General features: G+C 33.9%; 1 protein-coding gene across 26 annotated transcripts in view; it reads right to left on the bottom strand.

The window, feature by feature from the left end:
- Positions 1-12114, bottom strand: part of ADGRL3 (adhesion G protein-coupled receptor L3) — an 802670-nt gene that overhangs the window by 619790 nt on the left and 170766 nt on the right. For all 26 annotated transcript variants that reach the window (XM_041725369.1, XM_041725367.1, XM_041725376.1 and 23 more), the window contains exon 2: positions 8945-9015. The gene's annotated coding sequence lies outside the window, so the exon portion shown is untranslated. The remainder of the gene's footprint in view (positions 1-8944; positions 9016-12114) is intronic.

The raw sequence follows: 12114 nt of genomic DNA, 5'->3' as shown, positions 1-12114 counted from the left end.
CCAGTAAGACAAAATAAAACTCAGAAATATTTTAAAAATCACGTATGTGCACTTATCAGGTTGACCCAAAGGTCCAACTCTTAGATATTTACCTCAAAGAAATAAAAATTTGAGTACACACATACACACACAACATATGAATGTTTGTAGTAGCATTATTTTCATCAAAAACTAGAAGATGTTCTTCAACAGGTAGATAAATGAACTGTGAGACATCCATATAACAGAATATTGCCCAGCCATAAGGAGGAAATGAATTATTGATATACTCAAAAAACAAGGATGAATCTCAAGGGCATTATGAAAAGCGATAGAAGTCAGTCTCAAAAGACTACTTACTGTAATAATTCATTTACATGGCACTCTGAAAAAGCTAAAAACATAGACTCAAGTATTATGGAATAAAGAACAGATTAGCAGTTCCTAGGGGTTACAGACAGAGGCTGGAAATGACTACAAAGGGACAGCACAAGAAAATTTTGAGGTTATTTAACTACTTTATACCCATCTATAGTGATGAACACACAATTCCATATAAGCCTTAAATCTCAAAGAATTGCACACAAAATACAAAACAAAACAAAAACTTATAAGCATAGATAGATGTACAAATAACAGACATGGCTGCATGTGTATATACATTTGTTAAAATTCCTCAAGTATTTACAATGGTTAATTTCAAACATGTACTCAATAAAAAGTTTTTTAAATGTATATACCTAATTTAAAAAGTCATAAACAGGGGATCCCTGGGTGGCGCAGCGGTTTGGCGCCTGCCTTTGGCCCAGGGCGCGAACCTGGAGACCCAGGATCGAGTCCCACATCGGGCTCCCGGTGCGTGGAGCCTGCTTCTCCCTCTGCCTGTGTCTCTGCCTCTCTCTCTCTCTCACTGTGTGCCTATCATAAATAAATAAAAATTAAAAAAAATAAAAATAAAAAAAAATAAAAACTCATAAACAAATCATTCTCCTGGGGGAAAAAAGTAAAAAGCCAATAATGAAATGATTTTTAGCTTTTAGCCCTGGCACAAAATCCCAATCTATAAATATTTATAACGTAAAGCAGGTTCTTTCCTCTTTTCAATATAGCATCCCTGATTCAGTCAGAAATGAGCAATCTTTTTGGAGCCATCATAATATTTTTTCACAATCATGTATTAAAGGCACTAGTGAACAGTTTAAGACGAAGATGTGGTAAAGTACAAGGATCAGGACACAAGATTCTGTCCAGGCCACTCCTAATTCACGGTTTATGCATAAAAAAATAAGAAATAACAGGGACACCTGGGTGGCTCAGTGGTTGAGCATCTGCCTTCGGATCAGGGTGTGACCCTAGAGTCCCGGGATCAAGTCCCACATCAGGTTCCCTGCATGGAGCCTGCTTCTCCCTCTGCCTGTGTCTCTGCCTATCCCTCTCTGTGTTTCTCACGAATAAAGAAATAAAACCTTTTAAACTATATGAAATAATTGAATAAAAACATCACAATCCTCTTACAGATTTGACTGGACTAGTACTTTTCAAATATCGCCCATATTCAAGGCTAACTAAGGAAGTAAAAGGCTGTATATACATCCATACTGTTTACTCTCAACTAGTCTTTCTGTTTTATCTTTAAAGTATTGAGTTAAAGAATATGATCAGGTATGTTCAAGATGAAAAAAACTGAAGGACCCCTGTTTGCATTCCAAAAATTATGGTGGTCACTACACCTTGTTTGCCACAGCAGGAAAAGGCATGGTTTTTAAAACAGGCAGAGACTACAAAAAAAAAAAAAAAAAAAAAAGACAGGAGATGAAGAATGAACTTTGTTCACTTGGATCTCCAGCCTCTCTTAACACAAAACTTATCTATAATTATTTTGAGTGCTCAACGATTTAAAATTTTGTTTTTATTATTTTTTCCCTTAGTTTTAGGTATTTATTAGCACTGTTCTGAAGTGTAATGTTTTAGCTTTAGGTTAATGGGTCAGGTAAGGGCAGCCTGGGTGGCTCAGCGGTTTGACGCCTGCCTTCAGCCCAAGGCGTGATCCTGGAGACCAGAGATCGAGTCCCAAGTCAGGCGCCCTGTGTGGAGCCTGCTTCTCCCTCTGCCTGTGTCTCTGCCTCTCTCTCTCTCTCTCTCTCTCTCTCTCTCTGCGTCTCTCATGAATAAATAAATAAAATCTTAAAAAAAAAATAATGGGTCAGGTAAGTGATGACATGTTACTTCATACAGAAATTGAAATTTGTAACAATAATCAAAGAAAAATGAATTTTTGATTCATAACTATTTTTCTGCCTTACATAGGTTTTAATTTCCTAAATGGCAAGTTTTTATCAGACATTTAAAATATGTTTAAAAATAATTAAAGGAAGAAGATGAAACACAAGCAATTTGACAGCTTATAAAAGTTGAAAGGAAATTTTAAGAAAATATATCAAAAGCTTCAAAAAAAAAAATGAGTCATACCCTAGGACCTAGTAATTCTACTACTGAAAATCTATTTGAGGTAATAATAATCACCTATATATAAAATGCTGTATATAAATATATATCTCAATAGTACTTATGATAAGTAAAATGTACTAAGATAACAGTAAAAAGGACCTTCTTATATATGCATGTATATGTCTTTGTTTATTTAAAAGATAACTATGAGTATACACCATAACGGTAACCATAGTTTCCTCTGGGTGTGGGACTATGAATAATTTAATATTCTCTCCTTGCAGTATTTTCTAAATTTTCTATAATGAGTATGCATCAATTTTACCATATAAAATCTAATTAACATTTTAAATGATTAAAATTTAAATTGAGTACTTTTAAGATATAAAGAGTTTCAACAAAATGTTTGGTGAACAGAGCAACGTGCACCAAAAATACTGATCCATAGATAGTAAGTTATTGGTAATAACTTACTTAGCCTTTGTAAAACTCTATTTAAAAAGGTTCTAGGGATCCCTGGGTGGCGCAGCGGTTTGGCGCCTGCCTTTGGCCCAGGGCGCGATCCTGGAGACCCGGGATCGAATCCCACGTCGGGCTCCCGGTGCATGGAGCCTGCTTCTCCCTCTAGCTGTGTCTCTGCCTCTCTCTCTCTCTCTGTGACTATCATAAATAAATAATTAAAAAAAAAAAAAAAGGTTCTAGTTTCATTTTTGGTGAAAAAGTAAGACTGTTGTTTTGCATATACCCCGCTTGCTGTTTACTGCTTCCTGGCCCATTCTGTGGTTTAAGTAGTGGCTGACAACTTTTGCTTTGCTCAACTGACTGGCAGCTATCATTTGAATGCCAGACTTATCTTTATGCAAATTTCCAAAGGTCACCATTTATGCATGTAAATTCTGAAGGGCACTAACTCTACAGCTGACAGATTCTGACAGCCACTATATCTCCAAGAATGGAATAAGCAGGGATAACTGTCTGAATAATTAATGTGCTTTTACTCTGCCCATGGCCAGTTTTTACATCCTGTACTTTCTGACTGGTTTTGAAATTAATTAGAAAATATAATTTCATAGGAAACCAAAACTTTTTTTTTTTTTTTTACTTCTATTAACAAATGGTTTAAAAAAAAGAAATGAGACAATGACCTTTGGCTTAAGGTGTTCATTAGTAGAAATCGCTCCTATCTAGAGACCTAAATTAACATCTAGCTCTGGATGTTATTTCTGAAAAAACATTTATTATTATTATTGTTACAACTCTACTCTGTAAACCTCAGTGAATGGCATCACCAACCATTGGGTTGCCATTTCAAACCTGAGACTTAAACCCTCACTACTGCAATGTAGTCAGTCACTAAGACCTGTCAATTTACCTTCTAGTCTCAAACAAATTACTACCATTCAATCCCCAGAGTTGCTGCCTTAAACCAGGTCTTTGTTTTATACCTCACCTGAGTTATTGCAAATAGTTCCCAGATAATCCTCCTGCCTATAGCTGCAGTCACCCACGTTGTCTCCCTAGCTTTCTAGTATCCAAACCTTTCTAATATCCACAAACAAAGCCAGTTGTCCAATATAAAAAGACACTTAAAACTAGAAATTAAAAGGATGCCCTAAAGAGAAAATATTTAGAATATTTAACCAATGGGAAGAGACAATAAACAAAAATATGTATAATGTGTTAATACGGGATCTGGAGAAAAATAAAGGAGAGGAATGCAGAGGGTGCTCCCAAGCAATTTCAATTTTAAATATGATGTCAAGGGAAGATTGCCATGAGGATATTTATAGCCTAGGAAATAAGCAAGAGAAGAATTGTGATGAGTTGAGGAACCAATACGCTAAGGCTCCCAAGCAGAATGGCCTAGTGTGTTCAGGAAATACAATGAAGCCAGAATAGCTACAATGCAGAGGATACTAAAACAGGAACAGGGTTCTAAGTGCTGTACAGTGAAAATGATGTGGCAAGGAAAAGGGAAGGCTGTCGTAATTCTTTAGGGAACAGGAAACCGTGATCTGGATCAAGGTAATAGCTAAGGAGATGTTCAGAATAAGGCAGACAGTATGTGCTGATGGATGTGCAATGTGTACAAAAGAAAATTCAAGATTCACTCCAAGGACTTATGCCTAAGGAATTAGAATAATTAAGCAAAGGCTTTCAGAGAGTGATTTTTCTGAATGGCCCTTATTGCTATTTATTATTTTATTTATTTTAATTGTTTTATTATTCCAAAACTGTGATTTGACATTTTGTGGTTAAATCCACTCAAAGAGGCGCACTTGGGTGGCTCAGTTGGTTAAGCATCTGACTCTTGATTACACCTCAGATCATGATCTCAGGGTGGTTATGACTGAGCCCCAGGTCAGGCTCTGCGCTCAGCACGGAGTCTGTTTGAGATTCTCTCCCTCATCCTCTACCCCTTCCCCAGCTTGTACGCACTCCTCTTTCTCTCTAAAATAAATAAGCAGGGCAGCCCTGGTGGCTCAGCGGTTTAGCGCTGCCTTCAGCCCAGAGCCTGATCCTGTAGTTCTCGGATCGAGTCCCACGTCGGGCTCCCTGCATGGAGCCTGGTTCTCCCTCTGCCTGTGTGTCTGCCTCTGTCTTTCTGTGTCTCTCATGAATAAATAAATAAAATCTTAAAAAAAAAAAAGAAATACTAATGTTTTAAAAAATAAATAAATAAAATAAAATAAAATAAAATAAAATAAAAAAGCAAAACATCTTTAAACAATCCATTGAGAGGTCATTTACAGTGGGAAATCTATCTTCTACAGTACATCCTTCCTTAGAGGTTCAAAAAATTATAGTTTATTTTACAAGCACTTAGTGTTTGTAGGGGCTTGGATATGAATAGCTCTATTTTAAGTAATATACAGTACAAAATTTTATTGGCCTCATATTAAAAATAAGGAAATTTTTAGTGCAGAGAGGTAAGTAACACCTCCAAGGTCATATGTAGTGTCTGTCTCCAAAACGTGATCTCTTTGCTCTGCTTTCTTTCAGGATCGGTTTTGTACTCCATTACAAAAATACAATGAATCTAGAAGTTCTCAGGGCTGATATGTGGCGGGAGGTGGAAACTACAGAAGGGCATAGGAGAACTTCCAGGGATGACAGATATGTTCTCTATCTTGGTTTTAGTGGTACTTACTGAGCCTTATGTGTTTGTCAAAACAGAATTGTGCATTAAAAAGAGTGATTTTATTATACATGAATTATACAAGAATAATCCAGATTTTAAAAAATAATGTAGCAAATATCATAAATTGACGTAAAATGATCTTAAATTGATATGGAAATATACATAAAAGAACTCTTTCATACAACATAATTTATTTGAATACTTTTTTGATAAACGTATTATTATTTTAATGTCATCCTCCAACAGTATCTACTGAGAAAGTAATACATTTTTATGGTAGCCACATAATTTTCCATGTGTGATTTTAGCCATTTTGACCATAGCAGAAAATTCTAGGCTTTCTCCAATGATTTTATTCCTCCTCTGAAGAAAATCTCAAATAAGACTTTCAACCATGTCAAAATTCAGTGAAAATTTCTAAATGACTAGATTGAATGTGACTTTAAACACTACTGAAAAATCTCGTTATTTGTGCTCCAAAGGTTTTTAAGTCGTATAAGCATGTTGCTGAGGTTCAAAAAATTGAACCCTTAACTTATACTAAAGACAAAATTTGTTCTTAGGACAAGTTTAATCACTTATAATATGAGACAAATCCCAATAATAGTCTTCTTAATTAGTTTTTAGCTATCCATTGCCATTTTTTGGTTTTTTTAATGTATTTATCTTTTTTTAAAAGAGAGAGAGAGAGAGACAGCATGCAAGTAGGGGAGGAGCAGGGGAAGAGGATTTTAAACTGACTCTGTGCTGAGCACAGAGCCCGAAGTGGGGCTCAATCTCATGACCCCGAGATTGTGACCTGAGCTGAAATCGAGTTGGACGCTTAACCAACTGAGCCACCCAGGTGCCCTGCCAGTTTTTGCTTATTGTTGTTGTTATTTATTTGGGCATGTAGTAATCAAATAATCTTCAATTCGTAATTTTTTCTTAATACTTCATAAAATCAATTGTCTAAATATGAGTGGTCTAGGTAAAAATTGACATCCATTCATTTAAATCACTTATCCAAACACATGTAATATGAGTACACTAAAATATTTTGAAAAACAATCAATGCCATCATAATCCCATGAGATACAATCTGACTTCCATTAGGATGGCTATAATTAAAATAACAATAACTTTTGGCAAGAATAGAGTGAAACTAGAATACATGTCTGGTGAGAATGTAAAATGGTGCAAAGTCTTTGGAAAACAGTTTGTTAGTTTTTCAAAAGGTAAAACATTCAGTTACCTCATGATCCCAGTAATTCTATCCCTATTATATATTCAAGACAGATGAACACATATGCCTACAGAAAAACTTGTACATGAATGTTTATAGCAGCCATTATTCATAACATCCAGAAATTATTAAAAAGAACCCCAAGGTCGATCAACTGATATATATAAACAAAAGGTGGTATATCCATATAACAGAATAGTATTCAGACATAAAAAGAAATTATGTCCTGATTCACAGAATAAGGGTAAAACTTGACAACATTATGTTGAGTGAAGAAGGTAGGTACAAAAGGCCACATATGGTATGATTCCATTTTTTATGGTAAATATATAGGTGCTAAAAGTATATTAGCCAGGGAACAGGACAAAGGGACAAAGGGAGTAACTGCTCATGGGTAAAAGGTGTTTTTTAGGAGAGATAAAAATGTTTTAGATGAGACAGTGTTGATAATTACACAACTCTGTGAATATACTAAAAAATACTAAATGGTATACTTTTAAAAGAGTAAATTAATGGTATATAAATTATATCACAATTAAAAAATGACAAAACAACAGTTAATCATTTAACACTATAAAAAATGACAAAACAACAGTTAATCATTTAACACTATAAAAAAAACACATATCCTCAGAAACGTCTTTCTGTTCCCTGTAATAGTCATTACAATAAATATTGTAAGGCCTTAATGCTTTCTTATATTTTGTAATGAAAATGAGTATTAAGGAGAGGTTCTGAAATTTTCCTCTCACAACCCTATAAATACACTGAAGCACTCTGGAGACATCTTGGCTGGGAAATTAGGTGCTAGTCCAGCAAACATGATTATTGCATGGACTGCTCCAAACCTACTTTTCCAGACTCATCTCCTAACTGTTCTACCACATGAGTAATATTTGAGCAACATTAGAAATATCAACCTTTCAATGGACATTCCTTATTCCTTTATGTACTCCTTAAAAAGCTATTCTGTTAGCTTGGAATGCATGACTTCACCTTCCCTGCCTCAACAACCCCTCAATGAATTTCATAACTTCTATGAAAATTTCAAGAGCTTCCAGAAAAAGTGACTTGCTCCCACTTTTGTTTCCTTAACAGTTCGTCAGTGACTCATAAAATGTATACGGTAATTTCTATAAAGTTTCATATCTTTCCCACCAGCATTTAATGTCTCTAGAACAAGCAAATCTAAGTCTCGCATGGTAGAATTTTTTGAAAAAGATGATTGAATCAGTCTGTTTTTGTTAGTTTAACTAATTTATATCACTAAGTACCAAAAATCCACTTTGTATTCAAGAGAGTTAAACGAAGGCCTGCAAAACTTATATGTTAATATACAGATAAGCGAGTAAGCACAAATAAAGTACTAGCTTAAAGATTCAATCAGATCTACTGTGGGAAATAGAAAATAATGTTTGCCTATGTGAATGAATGTGCTGAAGAAAGCAGTGGCAAAGAAATTAAGGCATAAATATGTATTAGAAGACATATCCTGGAAATTTTAGTGCCTACAAAGTGAGTGCAATATTTTTATAATCTTTTTATAGTCTTAAATCGCTTTTTATAGTCTTAGAGTAAAAAGAAGAGAATCTTTGAAAATAGATTTATAAAAATTTATAATACATACCATTATATGAACAACTCAAAATTAAATGAACATGACATAATGTTAAAAAGAAAATTGGTATTTCTGCTTTTAAGCTGCATATTTATAATAATTGTCAAAAAAAAATAATTGTCACTTCACAGAAATCAACTTTGGTAACTTCAAGAAGAAAGGAAATTCCAATTTTAGTGCTGGTTGATTAATATAAAGGCCTATTTGTCTTCAAATGATTTGCTGAAGAAGATGCAAATCATTTATGTTGTTAATATATAACATATAAATTATTTTTAATACCATATTTTTTGTTCATCTAGCTGGAGTATAAGTCCTTAAGTGGAATTTTGTATATTTTTTGAAAAACAAAATTGAACTTTCTTGTGGACAAATTTTATCTTCCAAAAAATATGCAAAATCTATTTAAGGAACTCAGTGAACAATTTTCAATACGATCCTAATAAAAACATACACAAACTTGAATATAAACATTAAATACACTTTGAAATTGCAAACAATTATGAAACTGGAAAAATTAACTATTAGTTACCTTAATTTAATGCTCTTCAGTTGCTAAAAGTCCATGTTCTTTTCTCCGATTTACTGAACATTTAAACATTTCTGTAAAAAAAAAAAAAAACACATTAGATGATGAGAAAAAAATAATACTTTATTTTATGGTTATATTTTTAGGACTATTAAAATATACTGTGTATTTCTTATTACTGATCAAGTGTATTTCTTCCCACAGTGCTTTGGGTATGACCATGGTATAACAAATTAATTTCAATTTACCAGTGAAACATCTTCAACTATCTATTTTACTGTATCATTCACTGGGAATAATTAATGAGTCTGGTAGATATGGGAATTTTAATATTTTCCTAATTACTAAAAGAAGATGCAAGGAGCACCTGGATGGCTCATTCGGTTAAGGGATCGACTCTTGATTTCAGCGCAGGTCAGGATCATAGAGTCCTGGGATCCAGCCCCAGAGCATGCTCCATGCTCAGTGGGGAGTGTGCTTGAGATTGTTCCCTCAGCTCTGCCCTTCCAGCTCCTGCACTCCCTCTCTCAAATAAATAAATAAATCTTTAAACGAAAAAAAAAAGTGTTTTTTCCAAGAAACTAGAAATTATTTCTTAGAACTCACAGAACTTATTTTAAAAACTTGCATCTTCTTTGATATGTATTTTTTTAAAGATTTATATACTTATTTTGGAGAGAGAGACAGCATATGCACTAGCAGCAGGAGGGGCAGAGGTGAGGGAGAAAAATCTCAAGCAGACTCCCTGCTGAGACAGGAGCTGGATATGGGGCTGGTCCCAGGACTTTTATGACCTGAGCCAAAATCAAGAGTCAGACACTTAACTGACTGTGCCCACCAGGCACTCCTGCAAGAGACATGCCTAATAAGATCCTGGGATGTATTTAATCACTTTTTCCATTAGAACTGCTATGGGGAAAAAAAAATGAAAAACACCTTAGTATGTATCTTGCCACCTAATCATATATACAAATACAGAGATTTGGGATTGTGATTACATTGTAACTATAATGATTTACACAAATTCAGATTTTAAAAATAATAGAAAGGAATAAGTACAGAAGTAAAAGATCATTTAATATCGACATGCCAGACATTTTACCAAAACTGGAAAAAAAAAAAAAAGTACTGTCCTTCAAAGAATTTTCTTTAGGATTTCAACTTTTCTAATGGTTCTGCACTGGTCATATCAAGTTTTGAACTTTCTGGTGAGTCCATGTAAGTGCTTTATATGAGCATCAGCTGCAACAGTTCATTATTATGACACTTAGTATTTATTATGCTAGTAATAGTAATATGCTATTGGTAAAATGGTAAGTAATAGTGTATGTGCCAAAACAATGACAAAATGTATTATCTATTCTATCGTCTTTTCACAAATGAATTAGATATATGCAGAAACTCATTAGCATAAAATTAAAATTAAGCTCCCCTTTATAGAAGCTATATTGATTACCATCAGATATATATGAAAACAAATTAATGTAAAAATATTCACTAATAAAGCATTATAGTTTGAGGATTTTTTGTTTGTTTGAGGATTTTAAAGTATATTTTTCCCAGTGTGTACCCACCCATATTTGGCCAATTAGTGAGGTTTTGTACCACAAGAGCAATCCATTCCTTATTTGAAATGGCACGCTTGACTATTTGAACAAGCAACGGAGAGCAATTTCTTGGCTATACAATTTCTTGGCTATACAAATAAGGTATAAACCAATTTCTTGGCTATACAAATAAGATATTATTTCCTGATTTTTGAAGAATAAGCCCTCCAGTCTTACAAATATTTTACACGTCTGAACAATCACAAGTAATGGTAGCACAGGCTCACCTAGAAATATCCTCACCCTTTAGATTTTGTTTCTCCCATTTAGGAAACAAATTCTGAAATCCAAACCTGACTTCTTCCACAAAGTTCTCCAGAAGAGGACCAAAACAACTCCACCACAGACAGAAAAATCCACAACATAAATTGAGGCCTCACAAAAATCAAGACCAAGAAAAAAAAAAAAAATGCACCATTATATGTGTCTTTGAGTTTGTTTGTGTAGCTATCTTGATAGGTCCATTTTTTCCTTGTTCAGAAGATCAGAGAATCTCCAATCTACAGTTTGGCTATTGAGTGTTTCAATGCTTCAGGCACTTAAAAATTAGTAGACAAATCAGAAAGAAGAACAAGCTAACACAGGGTCACAGCTTCCTATAGGGAAGTAGACCAGGTCAGAGGTAAATCACAGAAAACGAAAAGGGGAAGTACATGGCTAAAGAGAATTGAATACCAAACAGAAGAGAGGAAAAGACATGATTTCAAATGATCATCTGTTTTATCAGCATAAAATGTTAGCCTGAATTTCTTTTTCAATTAGTAAACTTGATCTAAACAGGATTTTTAAAAGGAGCCACTAGAATAATTATTCGAACAACTTGACTACTTCAAAGGAAAGCACTCAGAAAAGATAGAAAACTTGGTGTGTTTATATTTTCAAATTTTCAGCACCATTCAAAAGTGACATAAAAAGAAACTCACTAGCGCTTATTGCAATTTACTCTACGCTTTCCAAATCAGATGGAAATACTTGAATACTAGATTGCTTTAATTAAAAATTTAAAAAATAATCCTTTAGAAAACAACTTGTAAAAAATCATGTATAAAAGACAGCAAAAATGGAAAATAAAATGGAAAGATTTCATTCACCAACAAAAAAGGGGAATACATAATAAAAATATGTTCAAAACAAATTTTCTAATCCCAAGATAGCAAAGTTTAAAAAGTATAGCAACATCCACCATTCATTCATCAAGTACTTAAATTAAAAGATAGTTTGCAGTCTAAGATGACAGTAATGTTTTCTTTTTAAATATCAGAGAGAACTGAGATTGTTTATAAATACAGTGAATTACAGAACTATTCTTAAGGTAATTTTTTTTTTGTCTATGAGAGTCCTTAAATAATTTTTAGAACTAAAGAGTTAAATATTAGGTGCCACAAATTTATTATCTGTAAATAGAAGCATATAGCCTTCCTACCTATCATTTCCAATTATTTGGAAATTAAATAAGAAAAAAATGAGTCAGGAATGCCTGGGTGGCTCAGCAGTTGTGCGTCTGCCTTTGGCTCAGGGAATGATCCCGTGGTCCTGGGATCAAGTCACGCATCGGGCTCTCCACAG

Source organism: Vulpes lagopus, chromosome 12 (assembly GCF_018345385.1).
Source record: "Vulpes lagopus strain Blue_001 chromosome 12, ASM1834538v1, whole genome shotgun sequence".
NCBI classification, from domain to species: domain Eukaryota; kingdom Metazoa; phylum Chordata; class Mammalia; order Carnivora; family Canidae; genus Vulpes; species Vulpes lagopus.
This window is presented reverse-complemented; position numbering and strand designations above follow the sequence as displayed.